The following is a 27,870-nucleotide window of genomic DNA, read 5'->3' as shown; positions in this document are numbered from 1 at the left end:
AGCACTGAAAAGTCAGGCCATGCGGAGGCCATATCTTCATGTATGAGCAGTAGACTGCATTCCTACTCATGCTGTAAATGCTGCTTGTGGGGATGTGACAAAGATACTGGTGAGGGAGGAAAGTAGGTTAAGTTCAAGAAGATGCAAGCAAAGGTGTGAAGGAACAAAACACTATTCTCTACTAACATTGCAAAGTGTTGGACTGCAAAAAACAATCAACATGTATGTGGCAGAGGTAGGATTGCACAGATGTAAGTTTAAATTATAAGGTGTACTGATGGGTGAGGGGAGCTCATTTTTAACATCATAATTTTCTGACTGTCCCCCTAATGGTGCACTGCAAGGTCTCCCCAGGTACCCAGTTGTGAATGACTATGTCTTGGAGGCAAGACAGAGACAACTGGTTCTCCCCTACTTCTGGTGTGGCCACACATACTTTGTGGAGGTGATTGGCTGTGGGAAGGTTTCACTTCTACAAGTGGGAAAGGCTACTGAGAATGTAAAAGGGTGGTCTATAGCTTTAATGGACAGTCCTGTTCAGAGGCAGAGTCCCTTTAAGAACAGGTATTTGGGCCTGGAAGAGGGAATTCTCAGACCCAACTGGGAAGGAGTCAAGTGATTCCTCTAAAAGCTGAAAGGGCCAGGCAGGGCTGGGGGAGATATGCTATGGAAGCAAGTTGGTGCCTGTGGCAGGACTTGGAGCAGGGGTAGGAGAAGAGATGCAAGGGGAAAGTCCTCTGGGTCCCTGCAACCTCCTGGAATAGCTTTGTTTGTGTTACCATGGCAGTTCTGTGTTTGAATAATAAACTGCCCCCCGAAGGAAGGGTCTAAAGAAACTCTTGGTGTAGTGTTTAATTCTTTATGGGGTTGGTAGACAGGCCAGCAGTCTACAGGGAGGTTGCAGTGCCACCACCAGAGCCTTAGGTGGACTCATGAGTGGGTGCCATGTTAGGTAAAGGATACAAGTTTTGGTTCTGGGTAGGAGTTGACTGTTGGTCCTGCTAACAAAGTCTGTGCTCTTGCAGACTCCCCCAGTGATTCAGCCACAGCATACAAGGAGCTAGAAACTCCATTTGGATGCTCTGCACTTGTGGGCCCAACTCCCATTTCCCTGGATTGGGCCAGTTGCTCTTTGGCCCATGCAGTATACTCCTGTTCTGTTGCTCTTATTTCCTGCAGAAACTCTGGGTTGTAAGAGACCATCACCCCTTCTTCCTAGGCCAAGTGGTCTTGGGGAGAAGTTTCTGGCCCCTTCCTAGCAGCCTCTGTAAGACCAGCTGCTTCGCCTACTTGAGGTGTTTCCAGAATTGGATAGAATAATTTACATAGCTCCATCTGGCATTATAAGCTCTGCAGCATCTCAAGGAGTGAATAAAAGTCAGATGCTGCCAGACTATTTAAAATGAGATTGCTGTGAGATAAGAGAATCTCTGTGACCCATGATATAATTCCACAAAAATACTGTTGCCCTGCATTGCATTTTATTTTAAAGTGCTTTCTTATCAGACTAAAAATTGTTCTCATACTATCAATCTCATTTATTCCTTTAATGGATTTTTTAAAAGGGGGGAGTTTTGGTCTGTTGATCCACAGCAAAATTTAATCTAGAGCATGTAGGATAAGAATTACTGCAGTTCATGCCACTATTAGGGTGTTTTGGTGGGAACACTGCATTGTGATATCTGGCTTCAGGGTGCTAATTCTGACTAGACAAGCAACTGTCATTCATTTTGGCCAATTGGATGACAGTATTTTAAAATGGTCTTTCCTTTCTAAAAGCCAAAAGAAATTGTTCAAAAGGCAAATCTGCTCTGCTGTTTATGAAGTGACCTAAATAGTCTTTTCATGATGAGGTGTCTCAAAAATGTCTAGTGGTAACAGATAACAGGAAAACCAATTAAGGTTTTACCTCTAGTAATATTAAAGGGCCCAGAGTAACTACAAATGTTGCATAAATGCATGTTTTAGCTTGTCACCTGTTATAAAGGGAGGGCTTTGGCTTCCTTGACCATAGGATGCTATTCTGGAAAGGAGGACTGCTGGGAAGAGAACGGGTCCACCTGCCCAAGAAAGGGAAGAGTATATTTGCATACCAACTTGCTTACCTAGTGAGGAGGCCTTTAAACTATGTTAAAAGAGGCAGGTGACAAAAGCCCACAGGTAGGTATAAAAAAAGATGACTAATAGAGGTCTAGATGTTTGGGGGAGAGGGGAAGAATGGAAAAATCACTACAGCGTCATCAGAACAACAGAGGGAAAACAGTGGGGTAATCTCCTCATCATCTTAGATGTCTGTTCACAAATGCAAGAAGTATTGGGAATAAACAAGTAATAGTACATAAGCTAAATTGTGACTTAATTGACATCACAGAGATTTGTTGGGATAAATCTCCTGACTGGAATATAGAGGGCTATAGATTGTTCAGGAAGACAGGCAGGATACAAAGGGAGGAGGTGTTGCATTGTACATCAAAAAGATATACTTGTTCTGAAGTCCAGAAGGAGTTGAAAGTCTCTTGGTAAAGATAAAATGAGAAAAAAAAACAGAAGTGATGGTAGAAGTCAACCAAATCAGGAGAAGGTGAATGAGGCATTTCTAGAACAAATAAAAATATCTGAAACACAAGATCTGGTACTAATGGAGGACTTTAACTACCCATACATCTATTGGAAAAGTAGTACAGCAAAACACAAGATGTCCAATAAGCTCTTGGAAGGTATGGGGAACAACTCCTTGTTTCAGAAGATGGAGGAAGCATAGGTGCTGGGACTAGGAGTGCTGGGGATGAAGCAGCATCCCCTGGCCTGAAGTGACTTCCATCATATACAGGGTTTACAGTTTGGTTCAATGGCTATTAGCACCCCCACTATATAAATTGTTCCAGCCGCACTGGTAGGAAGTAACCAGGGTAGCAGCTATTTTAGACTTGATTCTGACTAATAGGGAAGAATTGGTTGCAAATCTCATGTCTCATGGTAGAAGGCAATCTGGGTGAAAGCGATCATGAAATGATAAATGTCATTATTCTACATAAAGGAAGGAGTGAGAGCATCACAATAAAGACAATGGACTTCCAAAAAGCAGATTTTAACAAACTCCAAGGACTGGTAGGTAAGATCTCATGGGAAGAACATCTAAGGGAAAAGGGAGTTGAGAACTGGTAGTTTCTCAAAGAGACAATATTAAAAGTGCAATAGCAAACTATCCTAATGCAAAGAAAAGATAGGAAGAATAGTAAGAGAACAATATGACTCCATCAGGAGCTCTTTAATGATCTGAAAATCAAAAAGGAATCCTACAAAAAAGTGGAAACATGGGGTAATTGCTAAGGAGGAGTACAAAAGAATAGTACAAGCATATAGGCACAAAATCAGAAAGGCTAAGGCACAAAATGAGTTACACCTAGCAAGGGATATAAAAGGCAAAGAGTGAGAGGGAACATGATAACAGTTTTCAAACACATAAAAGGTTGTTATAGGGAGGAGGGAGAAAATTTGTTCTGCTTAACCTCTGCGAATAAGACAAGAAGCAATGGGCTTAAATTGCAGCAAGGGCGGTTTAGGTAGGACATTAGGAAAAACTTCCTAACTGTCAGGATGGTTAAGCACTGATATAAATTGCCTAGGGAGGTTGTGGAATCTCCATCATTGGAGATTTTTAAGAGCAGGTTAGACAAACACCTGTCAGGAATGGTCTAGATAATACTTAGTCCTGCCATGAGTTCAGGGGACTGGACTAGATGACCTCTCAAGGTCACCCCGCCCTCCATTCTACAATTCTATGATTCAATAAGAGATTTTATAAATACATTAGAAGCAAAAAAAGACAAAGGAAGCTGTAGGTCTACTACTTAGCAGGAAAGGAAATCTAATAACTGATGGCATCAACAAGCCTAAGGTGTTGATTGCTTATTTTGCTTTAGTCTTCACTAAAAAGAATAACGCTGACCAGATACTTAACATGATTAATATTTAAAAGGGGGAAAGAATACAAGACAGGATAGGGAAAGAACAGATTAAAGACTATTTGGATAAGTTAAACATATTCTATCATACTAATCCAGCTAATTTCCTTCTTTGACAGGGATACTGGCCATAGACGGGGGAAGATATAGATGTGATATCTTGATTTTAGTAAGGCTTTTGACATTCTCATGAACAGACTGCGGAAAAGTGGTCTAGATGAAACTACTATAAGGTGGATGCAAAACTGGTTGAAAGACCATAATAAAGAGTAGTTATCAATGGTTCGCTGTCAAAATAGGAGGATGTATCTAGTGGGGTCCCACAGTTGTCTGTCCTGGGTCCAGTACTACTCATTAATGACGTGGATAATGGAGTGGAGAATTTGCTTATAAGCTGGGACCAAGCTGGGAGGAGCTGCAAGCACTTTGGAGGAGATGATCAGAATTCAACATGACCTTCACAAATTGGAGAATTAGTCTGAAATCAACAAGATGAAATTTAATTAATTAATTAATTAATGGAGATATCCTATCTCCTAGAACTGGAAGGGACCTTGAAAGGTCATCGAGTCCAGCCCCCTGCCTTCACTAGCAGGACCAATAAAGACAAGTGCTAAGTATTACACTTAGGAAGGAAAAGTCAAATGCACAACTACATAATGGGAAATAGCTGGCTAGGTGATAGTACTGCTGAAAAGGATCTGAAGGTTACAAATTGACTCACAAATTGACTATGAGTCAACAATGTGATGCAGCTGTGAAAAAGGCTAATATCATTCTGGGCTGCATTAACAGCAATGTTATATGAAACCCACAGGAGGTAACTGTACTGCTCTAATCAGCACAGGTGAGGCCTCAGCTGGAATAGTGTGTCCAGTTTTGGGCACTATACTTTAAGAAAGATGTGGACAAATTGGAGACAATCCAGAGGAGAAGGAACAAAAATGATAAAAGATTTAGAATACCTGATCTACAAGGAAATGTTTTAAAAAAACCTGAGCATGTTTAGTCTTGAGAAAAGAAGACTGCGGAGGGCACCTAATAACAGTTTTAAAATATGTGAAGGGCTGCTATAAAGAGGATGGGGATAAATGGTTCTTAGTGTCCACTGCAGGATAAGAAGTAATGGGCTTAATCTGCAGCATGGGAGATTTAGGTTAGCTATTAGGTACACTATTACTTTCCACTTTGCACTTTAAAATATTAATTACCGAAGTTTAACAATACTCCATGAGGCAGGCATTCTTCTCTATAGTTTAAAGATAAGTGCCCTGAAGAATAAGGAGGTCAACTGGTTTTTCTGTCACACAGTGAGTACATAGTAGAACTGAGAAGAGGCTTCCTGACTCTCAGTTTTCTTCTCTGGCCCCAACATACTGTATGTCATCATATATTAAGAAAACATTAAAAAACAAGGAGGGTAAGTGACTAAACACCTTGTATTCCCAGACAACCTATCCAAATCATAGTGTAGTTGCAGTGCAGTAGAGTAGAGTAGAAAAAGTGCTGGGGTCTAGGCTCATCTGTGACACTGACCTACTGTATCAAATAAGACAAAATTTCATCTCTCTCTGCCTTAATTTCCCTATCTAAAATGATAACATTCACTGCCTTTTTTAAAGTGCTTTGAGATCTGCACTTTAAAAGTGCTATACAATAATTTAATATTATTATCCATTGTTTGAAGCTTCATTTTCTTTTTCATCTGTTGGGCTTTGTCTACACTAGCCCTTTTTGTCAGTAACTTTTATCGGTCAGGGGTGTGAAAAAACACACCCTTGACCAGCGTAAATTTCACCCACAAATGAGCCAGTGTGAACAGCGCTAATGTCAATGGGAGATGCATACTAAAAATAGTATGCTTCTACTTTTCAATGTGTCTATAAGCTTTAGTGATATATTAATTGATGATGGTGTATTAATGCCAGACAGCACAGAGGAGTAAACAGAGAGAATCCTTAGTATATACATTAGTAATAATAAATTAGAGCAGTGACTTTTCATTTTCAGCCCATTTTGCACAACATGTTTGGGTTCATCTGTAGCTCTAAAGGACTGAATCAGTCAGAACTACCTTTGAAAAACAGACAATTATGATCAGTCTTAAATTAACATTGCCTAAAATAGATATCTATAGATTACTTTTGAATTATGAAGGCATTTAAGATGTATTTTTTAGTATTTTAAGATGAACATGTCATTTGGGTTGCAGATTCTTCACATGATTTTTTCCAAGGAAATGTGATGTCAATGATTGGTAAAGGTACCAGCATAACGTACAATGATGGGGCTTTTGACTGGACTGTTGCACAGTCTAACAGCCCTCACTCTTAGTACATATTCCCAGATGTATTGTTTAAATGTTTCTTTCTTCATTTTCATCCCATTACAACTAGCTACAGTCCTTTGAACCACTCAAAGGCCTGGTCTACACTACAGGGTTAGGTTTCAGAGTAACAGCCGTGTTAGTCTGTATCCACAAAAAGAAGAACAGGAGTACTTTTTGTTAGTCTCTAAGGTGCCACAAGTACTCCTGTTCTTCTTACTACAGGGTTAGGTTGAATTTAGCCGCGTTAGGTCGATTTAAAAATGACTGCGTCCACACAACCAACCCCATTCCATCAACCTAAAGGGCTCTTAAAATCGATTTCTGTACTCCTCCCCGACGAGGGGAGTAGTGCTAAAATAGACTTTGCTGAGTCAAATTTGGGGTAGTGCGGATGCAAATCGATGGTATTGGCCTTCGGGAGCTATCCCAGAGTGCTCCATTTTGACCGCTCTGGACAGCACTTTGAACTCCGATGCACTAGCCAGGTACACAGGAAACGCCCTGGGAACTTCTGAATTTAATTTCCTGTTTGGTCAGCGTGGTGAGCTCAGCAGCACAGTTGACCATGCACTCCCCCCAGAATCATAGAGAGTAGAATATTTCTGCACTCCCCCTATCATCTCCGTCCCTCAGGTTATCGCAGATTAGAAGGCGAAAAAAAAAACGCACTTGCGATGACATGTTTTCCGAGCTCATGCAGTCCTCCCTCACTGATAGGGCACAGCTTAATGCATGGAGGCATTCAGTGGCAGAGGCCAGGAAAGAATTAAGTGAGCGCGAAGAGTGGAGGCAGGACGCAATGGTGAGGCTAATGAGGGAGCAAATGGACATGATGAAGCATCTGTTGGAGCTGCAGAAAAGCCAACAACAGCACAGACCCCTGCTGCATCCACTGTATAACCGCCTACTCTCCTCCCCATGTTCCATAGCCTCCTCACCCAGACGCCCAAGAATGTGGGGGGGAGGGTGAAAGGCTCCAGGCACCCAGCTACTCCACTCCAAAGGATGGCCCAAGCAATAGAAGGCTGTCATTCAAACAGTTTGATTTTTAGTGTGGCTACAATAAGCAATGTGGCCTTGTCCTTCCCTCCTCCCACACCCCACCCGGGCTACCTTGTCCGTTTTCTCTTTTTTTTTTTAATTAATAAATAAAGAATGCATGGTTTCAAAACAATAGTTACTTTATTTCGAAGTGGGGAGGGTGGTTGGCTTACAGGGAATTAAAATCAACAAAGGGGGCGGCTTTACATCAAGGAGAAACACACACAACTGTCACACCAAAGTCTGGCCAGTCATGAAACTGGTTTTCAAAGCCTCTCTGATGTGCAGCACACGTTGCTGTGCTCTTCTAATTGTCCTGGTGTCTGGCGGCTCAAAATTGGATGCCAGGCGATTTGCCTCAACCTCCCACCCTGCCATCAACATCTCTCCCTTACTTTCACAGATATTATGGAGCACATAGCAAGCAGCAATAACAATGGGAATGTTGGTTGTGCTGAGGTCTGACCAACAGCACCAGCGAACTTTTAAACGTCCAAAGGCACATTCTACCACCATTCTGCACTTACTCAGCTTATAGTTGAACTGCTCCTTACTACTGTCCAGGCTTCATGAACGGAACCCCGAGCAGGAGAGCAGAGTTGCAGCAGAAGCGATGGATGAGGATGGTTAGCAGTCCTACTGCACCGTCTGCTGCCAGCAGCACCCAGGAGGACCAGAATGGATCCCCCAAGCTTGTCGCTGGGGAGCAGAAGAGCAGAGTTGCAGCGGAAGCGGTGGAGCCATACACCATGCCCTGAAGATTGCTAGGAGCTGGGCAGGGAAGACGTTCTCAGAACCCCCGGCCAAGCTACATGTCTAACAAGGACGGTTAGCAGTCCTACTGTACCATCTGCTGCGAAGGCAAGGAGCTGCTGCTGTGTACAATGCCAGCTGCTGCAGGTGCTTCTGTGTCGAATGCTTGGAGGTCTGGGTAGGGCAAGGTGCCTTGGCCAAGGTAAAAGAGCAAGGGCCCTGGAGCGGTTACGTATGTCATCCACAGAAGTGCTATGGGGTGTTATAGCGCCGACCGGACTTGAATGTACAGCTGCAAGACTTCTTCACCAGCAACAGAGGACAGGAATATGATGCACCTAAAATCTAAAAAGGCCCGCACATTTCCCAGAGTCACTACCCTTGATAACAGAACGTCAATGATTGCATTGTCTACTTGGATCACAACAGCAGCGGTGATGGTGAGCTGAGCGGGCTCCATGCTTACCAGGGTATGGCGTCTGCATGAGTAATCCTGGAAAAAAGGTGCAAAACGATTGTCTGCCATTGCTTTCATGGAGGCAGGGGTGACTGACGACATGTACCCAAAACCACCCGTGACAATGTTTTTGCCACATCAGGCATGGGGAGCTTTACCCAGAATTCTAATGGGCGGCGGAGACTGCGGGAACTGTGAAATAGCTACCCACAGTGCACCGCTCCATAAGTCAATGCTAGCCACGGTAGTGAGGACGCACTCCACCGACTTAATGCGCTTAGTGTGGACATACGCAATCGACTGTATAAAATCGATTTCTAAAAATTAACTTCTATAAAATCGACCTAATTTCGTAGTGTAGACATACCCTAAGTAACTCTCCTACATCCTCAATGTTACACTATTCAGACACTTACATATACAATTATCATGCTTCTTTTAGAGTCAGACTGTACCCTCGCACAAGTATATTGAGGTGCAGCAATTGTGCGTGGAAGGGATTAGGAACTCCATATGATCTCCTTACAGAATTTCCTTCAAGTTTCCCCCCCCTGCCCAGGTGGGAAAGGTTCTGGTTTCAATCTCAGTGTACCAGCAGACAGTTCCTTATTAATAACAGCATAGCTATTGGTACCACTATAGTAGCTTTTACTAATTAATAACCCCATATAGGGTGAAATTCTGGATCCAGTGAAGTCAACGGGAGTTTTGTCATTGACTTCAGTGAAGCTAGGATTTCAGCCATAGTGTTTAGTACTTGGCAAGGAGGGGGCCCTAAGGCTCATGGTGGCTTGGGGGCTAATGAACCTCCTAAGTTGTCCTTCAGGAGGTCTATAGGAAAGAGGGGAATGCATCCCCTCATCAGCTTACTGCTCTTTTCTGCTCCGAACCCCATCCAATCTCCTCCAGGCTGCAGGAGCAAGACCTAGTGCCTACAGATCTATAAAGCATACAGGAGTGGGGGAGAGACTTTAGAAGAAGGCATTTTACGCATCAGTTAGATTAATCCTATTCATTTCAATTGTCTCCAAAACTCCACATTGTTAACCTAATGTGACAGCCACCATCTTGGCTAATATACCAGGGACTGAACAAGGCACTTCCAAAGCTAAAAGCAGGAAATACTACAGCTTGAGCTAAAGCACTATAGCTAGGGCTGCAACAGACTCATATGCCCTGCAGACTAGCACAGAGGGGAACCTGTAATGTATGCTGACCATTGGATTGCACTAGGATCTGGCAAAAAAAGCTTTAGAAGAATTTTCCGGGTATTGTGACCACTTATTTTGATGTTAAGAAACAACTGTATTTCTAAAATATACAATAATTTTCCATTAACAAGCCTCCTTAGTAATTGGTTAACATATTGTGGCCTATCTCTGCAAGGAGATAGACTGGAAGCTGATTTTTTGTTGTTGTTTCAATGAAAGCTAAGAACTCCTGCAATCATTTGTGGCCCTGTATTGAGCATGTCAGGGCCTGCAATGCAATTTGGCTTTTCCAATTTTATTATGATCAAGTAATCTTTGGTGCAGTCCACTAGATTTCAGCTAGAGGAGTCCTGTAAACTAGGTTCTCGCTTACCTCTTCATTAAATTTCACCCCTTTTGTAATGGATATAAACTGGTGGGGGGGGGGGGGGGGGTTAGAAGACCATGAACTCTGGTGAGCCCATCTAAGTTTAGGCTGTCATTGGTCATGAACACTTCATACAATTCACATCAACTTTGGTGGAAAAATTCTACCGTGGCCCCAGATGTAAACTACAAGTTTGGAAGACCATATGTTAAAATGTTTGTTACTTTGGAGAAAGGGGGAAGAATATCAGAAATAAATGAAACCTGGTTGGAACCTTAAATATGGAAGAACTACTTTGGTCTATAGTAGCATTACGCATTGTAGGATCTCAAGCACTTTACAAGTGGTAATTAACCCTTTCAGCAATCCTGTGAGATAAATATCATCCCATTATACAGATGGGTAAACTTAGGCACAGAGCGGTTAAGGTTACCACTTTTATGATTAGGCAACTGAATTAGTGGTCTGATTTACATGGTGCTATGCATTTATGGCTCCCACAAACTTTAGTATATATGACTTGTCCAAGTTCACGGAGCTAGTCAGTGGTAGAGTCAAGAATAAAACTGGAGTCCTGACTTCAAGGGCCAGTTCTCCTCTTACTTATATGGGTGTAAATCAATGGTAACTCCAGTGAAGGCAGTGTAAAACTGGTGTGGGATAAGAATCAGGCAATAGGCCACCTGCTTTAATGAATAGAGAGCACTCCTTTATTCAGCATAAATACATCCCAACCCAAAGTTAATTAATGGTCAGAGTGATCTGCAGTGTGTGTGTCTGTGTATGGAGCCAACCTTTTCCAAAGTGGGGTGATTTGTCCCATATCTACTAAAAATACATTTACTTCTGGAACTACATAGACTGTCAAGTGAGGTCACAATTATTCCTAAATCAATATATTCAATTCAGATTTAAGTGATCTCAATTAATGTTGCAAAGTGCTTTGAAGAAAAAAGGTGCTGCATAATTGCAAAGTATTATGATTATACTAAAATTCTAGACTCTTTGCTTTCTTCTGTGATAATAAGCAGCACAAGCAGTATCCACTAGAATTTAGAGACTGTTTGAAGTGGTATCATTTCTAAAATACTATTTCAGCAGATTTAGGGCGTAAGTAAAGGAGAGGGAGGAGAGAGTCAAAATGAAAGAGAAAATGTTATCACTCTCTCTAAAACTAAAGAATGCGTAAATTGAAAATATTTAAATTAACTTTTTGAAATTTATAAGAAATTCAAAAGACCAGACTTAAAAGCCAGCAGTATCTGATAAAATGGATGCAGCTGACATTACCTTTTTAGCTTTATAAAGGCATTTGAAAACTCAAGCTTTAGGGGATCAGAAGGGAAAAACAAAATGGATCAAAAAGGGTGGTCAGTAACAAAACATAAGGACTTTACAGAATTAGTGAAGGCAGCCACACACTGTTCCATTTTTGAAAGCACTCCATTTTTTTTTAAATAGGATTAGGGTCATTCCTAATTGTTTCTAGAATAAAGGTTTGTGGTGTTTATTTGCTGGGCGCCGTCTTTTCTGAGTGATTAGCTTTATGAAGATTAGGTACCAGTAATTTCTGAAATGCCACATGTAAGGTAATTAGCTCACAGCATGTTTCAGCTTGTGCTGCCCATGAGAGGAGTTTATTGGGTCTCTGCTGAGAGGAGGATTATAGGAGCTATCACAAACAGGGAAGCAGTAAGTTAAAAGAAAGTTAATTCTTCATCCCAAAGTGGATCTATGTTGGCTTAAAACACTTGGTAAACTACTGTAAAGAAGCTCACTCTGTACCACTGCCTGTGGTAGAGATTTAAAAGAACAATATAGACTTGGTCCTTTCGCATAGCAAACAGCAGATGCAAGAGAAGACCAACATAGTGGCAGCCACGTCATCACAGGTTGGCCTCAACATCCACAAGGACAAGACCAAGATCCTCAAGATTAACTCCATCAGTAATGACCCAGTCACACTGAACGGAAGCCCTCTGGAAGAAGTTCAGTCCTTTACCTACTTAGGCAGCATCATCGACCAACAGGGTGGCACAGATGCAGACATCAAAGCAAGGATCGGTAAGGCAAGAGCAGCTTCCTTACAGCTCAAGAACATCTGGAGCTCCAGAGAGCTGTCTTTGGCAACAAAGATTCGACTGTTCAACTCCAACATGAAGTCAGTCTTATTGTATGGAGCTGAAACCTGGAGGACAACTAAAACAACCACCAGGAAGATCCAGACCTTCATAAATAGTTGCCTTAGAAGGATTCTCCAGATCCGTTGGCTAGACACCATCAGCAACATCTACCTCTTGGAGAGGACCAGTCAACTTCCAGCAAAGGAAGAAATTAGAAAGAGAAGGTGGGGCTGGATAGGACACACACTACGCAAGCAGCCAACCAACATCACTAGACAGGCATTGTGGTGGAATCCCCAAGGCAAGCGGAAAAGAGGCAGTCCAAGAAACACCTGGCGACGTGACCTTCAGGCTGATAGCATAAAAATGGGCTATAGCTGGAATCAGTTAGAGCAAATGACCCAGGATAGAGGACTCTGGAGATCTGTGGTTGGCGGCCCATACCCCGATTGGGGTGACGGGCATGAGTGAGTGAATGAGTGACAGTTTGTTTCTATTTTTGTTCTGCTAATGAAAAGTTTGTGGTGCCTCAAGTTTCAGAGAGCTTTTGAATGATGGCACTTCGACTCAGTATTAATGCAATCATATAGAACATTTATTCTGAGTTGTTTTCTACACAGGGCTAACCATAATCCCAATCCAGCAAACATTTACATGCATGCTTAACCTCTCCTAATGGGTCCACTTACATGTATGAAGCATATGCATTAGTGTCTGTGGGAATAAGCTCTTGAAGTCCTGTACCAGAATACACAAAGCATCATATTAAACCTGGGTTGGATCATATGGGATGGTGATCTCATTTAGCTGCTTCACCGTCCTTGTCATTACGGTTAAAAGAATTTTCCATCTTATTACACTACCTTTTAGAGAAAACCCTTTCCATAAATTTCATCTGTTTTATTATGAGCAAGATTTTTTTTGCCTCTACTTACATGAAAACCCCTCACCACAGTATATGTCAACATACAATGACTCATTTAATTGGTGGGTGGGAATATATGTTAATGGAAAAGCTAATGAGACTATCAAACAAATTACCTGGTAGGACTAGGAAGGACTGAAACTACATTTTAAAAATATGATTACTAAAAGACAATCAACATATTTAAATATAAGGTGTGGAATAAAATGGAGAACGTTGAAACTTACTTCTCCATAGAAAGATGCTATGCAATTTAAACCTACTTTATAAAGGGTTTAGACAAGAATATTGTGGTTGCCTTAGGCTATAACCAGCTGCAAAGCTTCAGGGTTGCTATAAATAAGGTTTGTTAAAGTTCTTGGATGGAAAGATAAAACAAATAGAAAGTTAAATCTAGGTAGAAATAGTGTTGAAACATTATAATTATTCAGACCAGTTTTTAATATTGTATTAATTTTAATGACCTCATTTATCAAAAGTCTTATGAAGAGGATGACTAAACCCTAAATGGAGAGAGCTTAATGTATTCTGCCTAAAACAACAAAGGATTTCAGGAATTCATGGCTCATGTTTATAACCCGACACACGAAGTAATCTGACTCATAATTCTCTGCTCTGTAACACTGAAAATCAGGGATGATGCTAAAAATGTCAACCTATGCTAGGAAAAGCAGAAGTACTAATAAAGCTTGAGTTAACTCTTTTAAGGAGTTTTAAAGATGTCTCAGTGGCACTCTAAAGCAAAATTTGACCTCTTTTGTTTCCTATTTCCCATTTTAATATAGGATATCTCTAAATTAAACAGAAAACGGTATAAAATAAAAAATCAGCAACTCCACAGAGAAGAGAAAGTACAGAAAATTATGAGCAGAATATTAACAGTCTTCATAAAATAAAGATAGGAAGCAAAATCAGAAGACTAAATTCTCCTTTGTTACACCTGTGCAACCCTGTTGGCTTAATTGGGGTTGTATAGAAGTAACTGACAAGAAAATTTGGCCATATATTTTATTAAAAAAAACAAAAAACAATTATTTATGTTATATGGGGCAATCGGTGTATTTCATATAGTAGTTGCATTTAAAATGTTCATTCTTACTGATATTACAGGTTTCAGAGATATTCTGTATGCTAAAAATGGGGAATAATGCTAGAACCTCTAATATCACTACAAATATGTGATATTCAAAACTAAATGATATTTTAAGAATATCCACTTAAGTTTGAAATCTATTGAAGGGAAGTAGTTGCTGTGAAAGGCAACATGGAAATTTTCTGAAAAGGTGTAATTTACTTTACATTAGCTGTATCCATCAACAATGATTTAAACATCATAACTAAGACATTGGACTTTCCTCTTCAAATGAGGATAAAATGGTTCTTTTCCAATTCATACTGGGGCTGCTTTATCTAAATACAGATCTCAACAGTATATTCTGTATCCATTCCACATGCAAAAATTCATGCTGGTATCAATGGAATCTCCACATGGGGAGCAAGGAAAGCATTGCCAATAAGATAGCTATAGTGTGAAATGAAGAGAATTTTGCCCTATTCTTGAGAAGAATATGTATCCTGAAGTAAAGTCAATTTATTTATTACACTTTTGTTAATAAATGTTCCTTTAAGTTGAGGCACATTTTTCATGTAAATCCCATTTCTCCTTTCCTTGCGTTGATGGCCGTTGGAAAAGCATTTGATGAAGTGAATTGGGAGATTCTATTTCAGATTTTAGATACCTTTAATATGGGCATGGAATCTCTCTATTGATTGAACATTTTATAGCCTAATCCTACAACATCAGGTATGACAGTGTGTATTGGGACTGGTTCGCTTTGTCTAAGGAAACAGAGAGCATTGTCCTCCATCCCCTTTCCTATTAGGTTTAATTCTGGAGCCATTTGCAAAAGAGATGTGAATGGTTTAAATAAATGGAAAATAAACATTTTATTTTGATGATTCTATGCTTCTGCTGACATTTTGCTGTACTTAATACCTTAGCTGATAAAAGCCTTGGCTGGGGAATGGGGGTATTTGATTTTTGGTAAATATATTTTCCAGATTTAACATTAATTTTAATAAATATAAATTATTTGACATGGCCAGTCTATAGTCTTATCACATTTGTAATTGACAATTTCAATGAATAAGTGAAGGTGCTAAACACCAGAGAAGCAACCCACAAGTTTGGGGGTCAAGGCAAAAGGCAGGTTACAAACAATGTCCACTAAACTAAAGCAATTTAACTGCATGGCTTCCTGCAACCACAACCTTCCCATTATCTCAGGATGGATCTGTTCCCTGAAGAGACCTTAGCCTCAACAGAAGCAGAACTCTCCAGAACTTTTATCCTTTTATAGTAATTAACTCCAACCATATTTCCAATCATGATGTAAATTGCTTGGCAACTCCTTAAATGAGGGCACAGGCAACTATGGTAGATTTTCTGCTCAGGAAAATATATAAGCCTCTTCTGACAATCAGAGTACAGGGTCTAAACACAACATCGCAAGCATAGTAACACTTGGTACTTTACAAATATTATCTAGTTCTCAGCATCCTTGTGCATCAGGTTAGTATTGCTACTCCCATTTTACAGGCTGAGAAGCTGAGGAAGAGAGGCTAAGTGACTTGGCTGAAGACACAAAGGAAGTCAGTATCAAAACTTGGATGTAGCGTTTAGAACATAAATCATTATCCCATTGAAGTCAGTAGCCAAACTCCCATTGATTTCAACAGGACCAGGATTTCACCCCAGGAGTTCCCAGCTCTGAATCTTCTGTAACACTAAATCTTTCTCTATCTACTACCTTGCAATGTTAGTAAAAGTAAATAAATGAAGTTGTCTATTTTTTAGTGCTTTTTTACTCTAAGAGGTGATTGTGATGTTGCCTCAACAGTGAGAATGAAAACAATGCCCCAGCAAATGAAATTCATCATAGTGTCGTCATCTTAGACTGTGATCAAAATAGCACATATACCACAGATTTATTTGGTGATTAGATTAAATTAAAAAATCAAACAAACCAATGTGAAGTAAAATGGAGAGTGCATCTATGTCCCTTTTTCCTTTGAGTGTACAGGGAACCAATATTAACAAACAATGAGAAGGCTGTAAAAGAAAGGCAATTTCACGGAGCATCCTTTTGTTCTCATATTATGAGGGTGGGTATGGTCAGTTTTCACTAATTCTTTCTAACGTTGAGCACCTCCATCAAGTTCCCTAAACCTTTTTCATTCACAGTCCTCTAAACTTTACAGTCTCGCATATCAAATGTTAACACTGCCACTCTACTAGCCATTCTGTAGATCTTCTTGACACCTTTCTTGTGCGGAGGCTGCCAGAACCGAACATGGCGCTTCAACTAAATGTTTCATGGTGGGATATAAACATATTCTATAACCTTGTATATCATCTCACAGCAAAAATGGAAGAACAGCAAGTAGAGGGGTAATTTGATTCAGGGGTTATGCTGCCTCCTCTCCCCCCATCGGCTTTTTTGGAGGCTTAGTGCAATCTACTGTACAAAATGAAAAAGCAAACAGTGTGGTTTTGGTTTTTTGGCTTTATTTTTAAATTATTGCACTGGATTGTGAAATTAAGCTCAGCAGGAAAGAAAGTTCCTGTACAGATTTCCAAAGGTATTGCATGCTCTGGTTAATTGTGCCAGCCTGGAGTGGCTGATTAGCATAATTAATCTAAACCTCTGATTACCCAAAGGAGGGAGATGTTCCTGGATGCACAGGTGAGATATAGTGGATGACTCTCTCAGAGGCAAATATACCATAGCTAATAGTAAAGAATTCAGAGGCTTGTTTTGTTTTTGATTTTTTTAAAAGGGATAGGAACGGAGTTAAGATAGGGAGAGTCAGTTTTAGCCCAGTAGAGTGTAAGATGGGAGGACTGCTTGGTGATAGGGTCTGGGCTGTAGGAGGAATGACACTAATAAGATAAGGGAATCAAGTATAACTATTTATTGGCCCAAAAACTCTATTGTACGTCAAAGCCAGTACCAGAGACCCTGGAGAGTGAGCCCAGGAGGAAGCCGAACAAATAAAATGATAATATTGTTTAATATTATTACTAATCACTTGTATTATAGTAGCACTAGATTATTAGATCCCAAGACAAGAAGCATAAAATCAGAATCGTCGGCCTGGAAGGGACCTTGAGAGGTCATCTAGTCCAGTCCCCTGCATTCATGACAAGATTAAGTATTATCTAGACCAGTGGTCTCCGACCTTTTTACACCCAACATCACTTTTTGAATTTAAGGGCAACCCAGGATCTACCCCGCCCCACTCACTCCATCCCCGCTCTCTCCCTTTCACCGGGCTGGGGCAGGGGGTTGGAGTTCAGGAGGGGGTGCAGGCTCTGGGCTGGGGATGAGGGGTTCGCAGTGTGGGAGGGGGTTCTGGGCTGAGCCTGGGGGTTGGGGTGCAAGCTCTGGGAAGGAGTTTGGGTGCAGGAGAAGGCTCCAGGCTAGAGCACAGTGTTGGGGTGCAGGAGAGGGTATGGGATGCTGGCTCTGGGAGGGGGCTCAGGGCTAGGGGTTGGGGTGCAGCTTCCCACTGGGAGGCACTTACTTTGGGCAGCTCCCGGTTGGCAGTGCAATGAGGCTAAGGCAAGCTCCCTGCCTGTCCCAGCCCCACACCACTCCCGAAAGGAGCCAATGTGCCCCTATGGCCCCTGGGGAGGGGCTGGAGGGCACATGGCTCTCCACACTGCCCCTCTCTGCCAGCAGCGCTCCCTCAGCTCCCATTGGCCACAGTTATTCACATGCTAAGAAAGTTGTAATGTGTTTTTCCTCACGCTTCAGAAAAATCACATATCTTGGCTTTGATGTCAGAGCCATGAAATATTCCTTTTTGGGGGTGGGGTCGGGGGGGGGGGACTAGCTGGCAGTGGGATGTTTACTCTGTTTCATATGGCATATACATGTGTGGAAAGACCAGTCATATTACAATTAGATTCTAACTTTTCCATGGGAGAAGAATGTTCTCTTTTATTGTAATATACACTATGAGCTGGTCTGTACTAAAAGATTAGATCAAGCCAACTATGTCGCTAGGGGGTGTGAAATATCCACATCCCTGAGCAACATAATTAAGCTGCCCTGAGTGCCTGTGTAGACAACATTAGATTGATGAAAGAATTCTCCTGTTGGCCTAGCTACTGCCTCTCTGGGAGATGGATTTAATACAGTGATGGGAAAATCCTTCCTGTCGCTGTAGTAAGGGAATGAGTACACTACAAAATTAAGTCGACCTAACTTATGTTGGCATACAGCCGCCACAGTAATTACATCACTTGTGCATGTCTAGACTCTTTCCTCCTTGTGTTGGTGGTGCATGTCCTCAGCAGGGGCGCTTGTATCAATTGTTCTGCCATGGTGGGGCATTGTGGGATGGCTTTTGAAAGCCAGTCACAGTCAACATAAGAAATTCAGTGTAGACACTGCGTCAACCTAACTTCTTCAACATTGACTCTATGCCTCTTGTGGAGGTGGAGTTATTAAGTTGGTGTAGCGGGGCAGTTACGTCAGGAGGAGCAAAATTTTAATGTAGACATTTACATATGTAGGTTGATGTAAGTTGCCTTACGTCGACTTAACTCTGTAGTGTAGACCAGGCCTAAGTGTGTACACTGAAGTGCTGCAGCTGTGCTGCTGTAGAGTTTGAAGTGTAGCCATAGCCTACATGTTCCATACATTCTGCCCACCAGAGATATAGCAACTCAGCATATTCTCCTCAGAAGCATTCATTGCATTGTAAAGTGAATCAGTCACCAGTACCCAGAGCTATTACAGTCACTGATTCAATAAAGCAGCTTGCTATATTTTTCACTGTCAGCTCTCTAGCATCGAGCCGTTTACTTTGTTTAATTTAACCATAGATCCATTTTCTATGTTTAAAAGTAAAGCCATCCAAATGCTAGCATCAATTTATAACAACTCTACAAATTAAGACAAGAAACAGTCCTGCATGTTAAGACGGTGATTAACTCTTATTCAGCAAACTGAGGTTACACAACATGTCTAATACTATCTGAAATGGCTCCAAACTGCCATATTTGGGTTCAGGTTCCAGCATCTCCAAAGTTCAAAGTTGTTTGAGCCACACCCATCTCTAAGCAACACAAGTGCTTCTCTTGTGCTTTCACTCATTCACACGTTACTTTGTTCTTTTCTGCATGGCCAACTACTCACTGAGAACTAGACCGTGCTTCAGTTTGTGTGCAGAACACCCATTGACATGGGTGAGGACTGACTCAAGGGAATGCTATCCATGGACACAATAGTCAATACAGCCCATAGCACTAGAGATTTCACCTATTGTGCATTTGCTCTCAGGTTATACTTAAATACACTTTATGGGCTAAACCTGTCTTCCTGCAACAAAGCCTTAGTAACTGAGCAGTGCACAGGTGAAAGCCACAAGGATCTGATACAGAAATTCCCCCCCACACACACCCTGTAGAGCAGTAGCCCCAGCAGGTGTTGCAACCACTACTAAGGGTATGTCTACACTACGGGATTAATCTGAATTTACAGAATTCGAATTTTGGAAACAGATTGTATAAAGTCGAATGTATGCGGCTACACTAAGCACATTAATTCGGCAGTGTGCGTCCATGTACTGGGGCTAGCGTCGATTTCCGGAGCGTTGCACTGTGAGTAGTTGTTCCCATAGCTATCCCATAGTTCCCGCAGTCGCCCCTGCCCATTGGAATTGTGGGTTAAGATCCCAGTGCCTGATGGGGCAAAAAACATTGTCGCAGGTGGTTCTGGGTACAGCCTCACCCCTCCCTCCATGAAAGCAATGGCAGACAACTGTTTCGCGCCTTTTTTCCTGGGTGAACACTGCAGACACCATACCACGGCAAGCATGGAGCCCGCTCAGCTCAAGACAGCAGTCATGAACATTGTAAACACCTCGCACATTCTCGTGCAGTTTATGCTGAACCAGGACCAGAAAAACAAGGCGAGGAGGAGGCGGCGACGGCAGCGCAGCGACAAGAGTGATGAGGATATGGACATGGACATGGACACAGAATTCTCTCACACCGCGGGCCCCGGTGCTTTGGAGATCATGTTGTTAATGGGGTAGGTTCTATCCATGGAATGCCGATTCTGGGCCTGGGAAACAAGCACAGACTGGTGGGACCGCATAGTGTTGCAAGTGTGGGACGATTCCCAGTGGCTGCGAAACTTTCGCATGCGTAAGGGCACTTTCATGGAACTTTGTGACTTGCTGCCCCCTGCCCTGAAGCGCCAGAATACCAGGATGAGAGCAGCCCTCACAGTTGAGAAGCGAGTGGCGATAGCCCTGTGGAAGCTTGCAATGCCAGACAGCTACCGGTCAGTCGGGAATCAATTTGGAGTGGGCAAATCTACTGTGGGGGCTGCTGTGATGCAAGTAGCCAAAGCAATCACTGAGCTGCTGCTACGAAAGGTAGTGACTCTGGGAAATGTGCAGGTCATAGTGGATGGCTTTGCTACAATGGGATTCCCTAACTGTTGTGGGGCGATAGATGGAACCCATATCCCTATATTGGCACCGGAGCACCAGGGTACACAGTACTTAATCCGCAAAGGTTATTTTTCAATGGTGCTGCAAGCACTGGTGGATTACATCACAAGTACTCAGGGCAAAGTAATCATTAAAAAAAGCTTGCTTTTAAAACAAGTGTTATATTTTAAAAGGTAAACTCACCTGAGGTCCCTTCCATGGGGTCATGGTCTTGGATACTGGCTTGGGAGGGTACTTCAGTCAGGCTGAGAAAAAGATCCTGGCTGTTGGGGAGAACGGAGTGCTGTGTGCTCTCCGCAAGCTCGTCCTCCTCCTCCTCCTCCTCCTCTTCCCCGTCTGCAGAATCCTCAGGTGTGGCTGATGAGATTACCCCCGCCTCGGAATCCACGGTCAGAGGTGGGGTAGTGGTGGCGGCCCCCCCTAGAATTGCATGCAGCTCGGCATAGAAGCGGCATGTCCGCGGCTCTGACCCGGAGCGACCGTTTGCCTCCTTTGTTTTTTGATAGGCTTGTCTGAGCTCCTTGACTTTCACGCGGCACTGATCTGAGTCCCTAGTGTGGCCTCTCTCCATCATGCCCTTGGAGATTTTTTCAAAAGTTTTGGCATTTCGTCTTTTCGAACGAAGTTCTGCTAGCACTGAATCCTCTCCCCATATAGTGATCAGATCCAGTACCTCCCGTACGGTCCATGCTGGTGTTCTTTTTCGATTATCAGCCTGCATGGTTACCTGTGCTGATGAGCTCTCTGTGGTCACCTGTGCTCTCCACACTGGGCAAACAGGAAATAAAATTTAAATGTTCACGGGGCTTTTCCTGTCTACCTGGCCAGTGCATCCGAGTTCAGATTGCTGTCCAGAGTGGTCACAATGGTGCACTGTGGGATAGCTCCCGGAGGTCAATACCATCGAATTGCGACCACACTAACCCTAATTCGAAATGGCAATATCGATTTCGGCGCTACTCCGCTCGTCGGGGAGGAGTACAGAAATCGATTTTAAAAGCCCTTTATTTAGAAATAAATGGCTTCGTTGTGTGGACGGGTGCAGGGTTAATTCGATTTAACGCTGCTAAATTCAAATTAAACTCATAGTGTAGACCAGGCCTAAGAAATAATAACTGGCAATTGTGCAATAATGGAACACTTGTCATACCCATTAACCCCTACTCCACGTGTGCTGGGACACCAGAGAGTGTCTTGCAGCACATACTTCTGTGGCACTCAGGGAATGAGGTCCTTTGTGTAGAGCTCCAAGCATTCTGAACTCTCCCCTTTCCCCCACAGTGACAGCAGATTGACCATCAGGGCTCTCTGCAGCAGCAAAGAAGGGTCAGGCTTAAGTCCTATACTATACATTTAGGTATTTATGAGCAGAAAAGGCTGGGTGTCCATTGGCTAGTAAAAACCAAACAACAAAAAGAAGTACCAAATCCCTTATGGCACCTATAAAATGACATAATTGCATGTGTCTCTATGTCTAATAGCCGCATTCACCAAATATAAAACAAAATCCCTCCACACTTAGAAAGGTTATTACTATCTAAAGAAAAGTAAACACTGTTCAGCACAGCATATTACATACATCCTGTCACAACCCATAACACTCTAGCTGCCCAAGCTCAAAAGCTGTATGAATGTTGTCAGTTGTGTGCACTTGTGGCATTTGTTTCCATGGTGGATTAACAAGGTGAGCCTTCAGGGAACGTATAATTATAAGGGAGACCATTCCAAGCCTAAGAAGCAGCAAGAATTAAGTGGATTCCAGCTTAAAATATGAATACTTCTACCAATCTTGTAAAGTCCACTATGACATACAGTAATTAATTTTGCAAGGTGCATGTGAATACACACTGCCTGAATCAAGCCTTCTCTATTAAAACCTGTGGGCCCTAGTCACTATGAAAAGCCTTTTCATGACTTTTCAACTCTAAAGCATCCAAACGTGTGTACACTCTCTGTGGCTGAAAGAAACAGGAGGAACAAGAATCCCTGTCAAGGATAATAGTTTGCATTTTTTTTTCTTTCCTCTTTTTCTCATTGATGTAGCCAAAGGATCACACATCAGGATATAAATTAAATGTGAAATGCTGTTTGAGAGCTTCAATTACAGACAGACTTACAGATGTTCTAAAGTGAGCAAAATATTAATCTTTTCTAGTAGCAAACCTTTCAAAAGCATGATGTGTAATAACTGACTAGTGGACCAGGCGATAGATTAAATTCACGGCAAGGAACATGGTATTAAGATTGGACAGAGTAAAGTGGGGTGTTCCATAAGAGAGCTTATTAATTAAATGACTATGATACTTACATAACTGAAATAATGCTCTATATTAAAGTCATTTTCCTAAAGACTTCAAAAAGCAGTAAATGAATATCAGTGGACCACTCTATTCAGGTTCTAGAGTTGACCTTGTACCAAATTAATTGCCATCTGTTTCTGCTTACCTGCTCCTTCTGCTGGTAGCGTCAATATACCCGAGCAGAAAGAAGGAACAAAAAAAGTTAGTTGAATGCTTTTTCGTAAGGAAAAAATTTAATTAGGTTAAAACATTTCCTTGATTTTATGCTTCTCCGATGCATTATGTTCTCCAGATTTGCAAACTAGTATGTTACCAGAGTCAACACTAGCCCAGACCATTTGTATGTTCAAGATTTTTCTCATTCTTTATCCGCCCCCCCCCAAAAAAAAATCACTACTTAAATTTCAGTTGCTCTCAGATATTAAATACAAGTCAGGGGAGAAAACATGTACATTAGCAAGACTGTGTGATATTTTTTCCATACAGAATCTCCTCTCAAAGCCCTTCCATGGTGACCTTTTGCTCCAGCATGCCACTTTCTTGAACAATGAAATTAAGATTGCCTTTAATTGCATGCCAGCAGCTAAACGACAATGTTTAAAAAATTAGTCTGTCATAAGATAGGGCAGTAGAAAAGTGGATGTGATGGTAAAAATAATTGCAAAATATCTGCATATATAAGGTGACCCTTATTTTAAAGTTGCTTATTTTAAGAAACATCTCCTATTTGGTGCTCAGTGTGCCAGAAAAGTCAATATAGAACTCGTCCCATATTTCACCAGTGATGATTGAAAGGATAATCACAGATACAAATGTATGATTTTGTACCATGAATAAAACATTGCTTTGTCTTATATGGTTTATCTTACCTTTATTACCTTGGTCATTCTATGTAAACAACAGTACAACTTCCGAAAATATATACATATCTATGTCCATGCTATATTGGACCATTTAGTAAATTTTACAATACATAATATTAAGTGCAGTTACTATCATTAAAAAAATCACAATGGATTAATCTTTCCCACCTGGTAAATATTTCCTTCCAATGGAATTTATTATAACAAGGTTTTTAATCAAATTAAGTAATATAGTTCATCAATAAAAGAAACCACAGTTATAATGAAGAAGTATAAACTCAGCAGGATATTTTTTTAAAACTGACCCACTTGTCAACACAGGTAGTATTTTCATGAACACCTAACTTTACGACTCCACTAGCTGTTCTATATTTAACTTTAAATGCAAAAGAGCATAATTCACAATCATATCATAAAAATGTAAGATGAAAGTGACAAAGTTTGCCTGCATGTACTCTTTTTCTTTAACACTCTTTGCATTTGATTCAGTAGGTTTTAACTGAGCTTCAGTCACAAAGCAGAGGAGTTTATTTATTTATTTATTTATGTATTTTATGGCAAACAAGAAAGTACAAAAGGATTCTATAAAAAGAGAATTTTCCTCATTCTTGAGTTTGGCCAAGTCTTGATTTAATCCATCAAATCTACCAAACTTTCAGACACCCCTTTCATCTCAACTCCATTCTAAAGAGCCTGAGGTTTGTTTTGACAGGACTGGTTTTCCCTTGAACTGCAAAAAAAAACCCAAAAAACAAAAAATCAGTATGTTGTTCACGATTCAATAAAGGCAAAAAAATAGTAATTGTCAATGCAAATGTGCTGCCTGCTAACTTGGAAAACTGCATACAATGTTAATAATGAATCATGCTCTTAGTCTCATATGTTTTTGTAGAAGCACTTTATGAAGAGTTGACTGAACCGGATTATCAATTTCTATGTGCATGTGGTGACACAGTTTTTTCCTAAATGCTAACTGCTGATAAGTGCAGTGAGATGATTTAGTTTACAGTACTCATCTACCAAGTGCAAATTTGTTCATTTTCTTCCTGCTCCATTTTACAGACTTCTAATTCTCAGTAAGTGGGAACCCTTCAGAGACCTCGTCAAACTAGGGGCAGCCAATCACTGAAAAAAGTGAATTTACCTTCCTTCCTTCTTCCCGCTGCTCCACATACACTGCTTTTTAAAGCATAAAACAAATGAGAGGCAATTCACAGTTAGAACTCTGAAGAATCACAGTTAAGGTGCGACGTTTAGAAGAGCATGTGTAATACAGATGAGTCACCACTAAAGAAACCAAAAGGAACCTAAATATTTGGTCTATTTGCCAAATTCATATATTTTTTTCATACCAGTAAGTTACCTGGATCTATGAGCTAATCTATCTGGATGATGATGTAAGACCAAAAGACCCCATTTTAAACAGGCTGATCTTTATAGCTTGGCACTTCCTCCTTTCTGAGGGAGAAAAACAAACCTTTGAATAGACAAGGTGGGTGAGATTATACCTTTTATTGGACCAGCTTCTGTTGGTGAGACTAGCTTTCAAGCTTACACATAGCTCTTCTTCAGGTCCCCTCACCCACCTTCTCTCTCCAATATCCTGTGACCAACATGGCTACCTCAACACTGCATACAAACCTTTGAATAGTGATCCTTGGTAAGTGTGATTCTAATAAGTAGGATGAGAATTCTATTCATCTTGAATTATATTGTTGCATCAGCCTGCTATGTATAGGTGTCCTTTTTATTATTATTACTATCTCTGGGAGTGCGGATATGGATAAAGATCAATACCTAGAAGTCCAGGAAAGAGGAAAAATTAACAATGAGTTTTCATCACTAGGATGGTGAGGTAGACTTTGTTCATCACTTCAGTCAAACAATATTTCAAAATGTGGGGTACTTAAGGAAAGCAAGTCGCTCTGTCTCTTCTTTCACCCACCTTCTCTGCATGCACCCTTACCTCCAATATCTGCTTTTAAAGGCATTTGTGATAATAGCTTTGGAAAGGAGTCCAATCCAGCTGTATGCACCAGGTAACAAGATGCTTTTGTGCCCCTTTTGAATGCCTCTAAGTTTGAGAAGACTTAAATGAGCCATTTCTTCTCATCATTAAACATGGGAGTATTGGGGATATGGATGCAGAGAAGAAATCAAAGAAGACTAAGGGGAAGGAAATAACAAATACAAAGGCAGATAAAGAAAAAAATGTTTATTTCAAATAAAACTGCCTTCAAAATTCACTTTTTCTCCTTTAAAGAAGCTACGTTATTTAGATGTATTATTCTGTTTGGGAACATTAACACATTGGATCTAATTTACAAATTTTAATGCCAGCTCATTATTTCAGTGGTCAGACAATAGAGTATATGGACATGATTAACAAAAGAAGAATGCCAGAAATAATGATTGGAATAGGTAATGAGGTCCAATTTTATGCTCTTTCTTCTGTTTCTCTATAAAAAAATCTATAATTAGTCTGGCAAATAATGATTTGCAGAAATATCATTCATGTTATTTCATGCAAAATCATTAGTGGTATTCAGTAGTATTTTTATTACCAGAGCTCTTTAACAGCTCAGAACAACAATTTACTTATCTTCAGGAAGCCAGTCTATTTCTTTAGATAAAATAAAAATGGTCTGAGACCAGGGTTGCCATAGATACAGTAGAACCCTTCAGCATTGTGCTAAAACACACCTGTTTTCTAGAGACTTTAGGAATTAACCAGGAAGCCACATTTCTAAATAAAACAAGGGCAGTGCAAATAATGTTCTATTCCAAACTCATCTGACCTGCTGTTTTCTACACCACAGGTCATGCAGGCTTGAAAGAATCAGAAGACCGGAAAAGAGAATTTAACTCCTGGTGATCCATCTATGAGCAAATGGTGGAAAAATTCTGTTAACATTTCTTGGATCATGTTTACTGCCTCTCTCAATTACCTTTCTTTGACAATTCATTTTATTCACATAAATATCTGGTGAACACTCACATTCAACAATGTGACCTCTTCAAGCCCATCTCCCATTTTTAGAGGCTACAGTCATCCATACAGGGAAAAAGAAATAATACCATGTGACTAAAGAAACCAATCAGACAGCTTAAATATTGAACAGCAAGTTATCAAAAGATCAGCAAAACATTTGCAAGCAAATACACTAGTTGAAATATGTTCACATAAAACACTCAAATTATTTTGAATGATGAATTGGTATACTTGCTCAATTAAACAAATAATTAATGACTAATGACTAATTAATAATTAATGATTAAGGACTGAATTCAGGTCCGGGTTTAAGAAATTCCTCCCATTTTTGAGTTATGCAAAAATGGGGAAAACAAACACTTTCTGATGTAAAAAGATTAGCACTTCTTCCATGCACACAACTCAAATGTCTAAACTGTACAAGCTAGTTCTTGCTGAATACCAGTCTCCAGCCGGGGTTATAAATAACAACGAATTGGAGGGAGCAGCAGGGGTCTTAGAGGAAACCTATAGGCTCAAGTGCAGATTGTCCTATCGTTTCACACAGATCTTATGGGTAGAGCTTGTCATGAATTTTCTGTCAAAATTATTATTGACAGAAAATTCAGTTTCTGTAAAATCAAAATCTGCCACAGGAAAATTTCACTTTTGCTAACGTTTTTCAATTTTCTATTGGGAAAATCTAAACAAAATATTTTATTTCAAGTCAGTTGGACCTGACTTGGAATATTTCAGTTTGTTGAACTCACCTGAAACATTTCATTTCTATTCAATTCAATATTAAGTTGCATTTCCCTATTATGACGCATTGCCTCATAGGAGTTGTAATTTGTGTCTGTTTCTCCATCTCTCTCTCCTCCACCTTCCCCAGCCCCTATTCTCCCCTATGGGCTGAGCTCTCTGGAAGACTACATCTTTCCTTATACAAGAGGGACCAAATTGACTCCCTTCTGATCAAACCTGTGTAGTGTATCATGGAAGTCACGTGGCTACAAGTGCATCATGGGAGAT

Source organism: Chrysemys picta, chromosome 10 (assembly GCF_011386835.1).
Source record: "Chrysemys picta bellii isolate R12L10 chromosome 10, ASM1138683v2, whole genome shotgun sequence".
Classification (NCBI taxonomy): domain Eukaryota; kingdom Metazoa; phylum Chordata; order Testudines; family Emydidae; genus Chrysemys; species Chrysemys picta.
Note: the sequence above shows the minus strand (reverse complement) of the source record.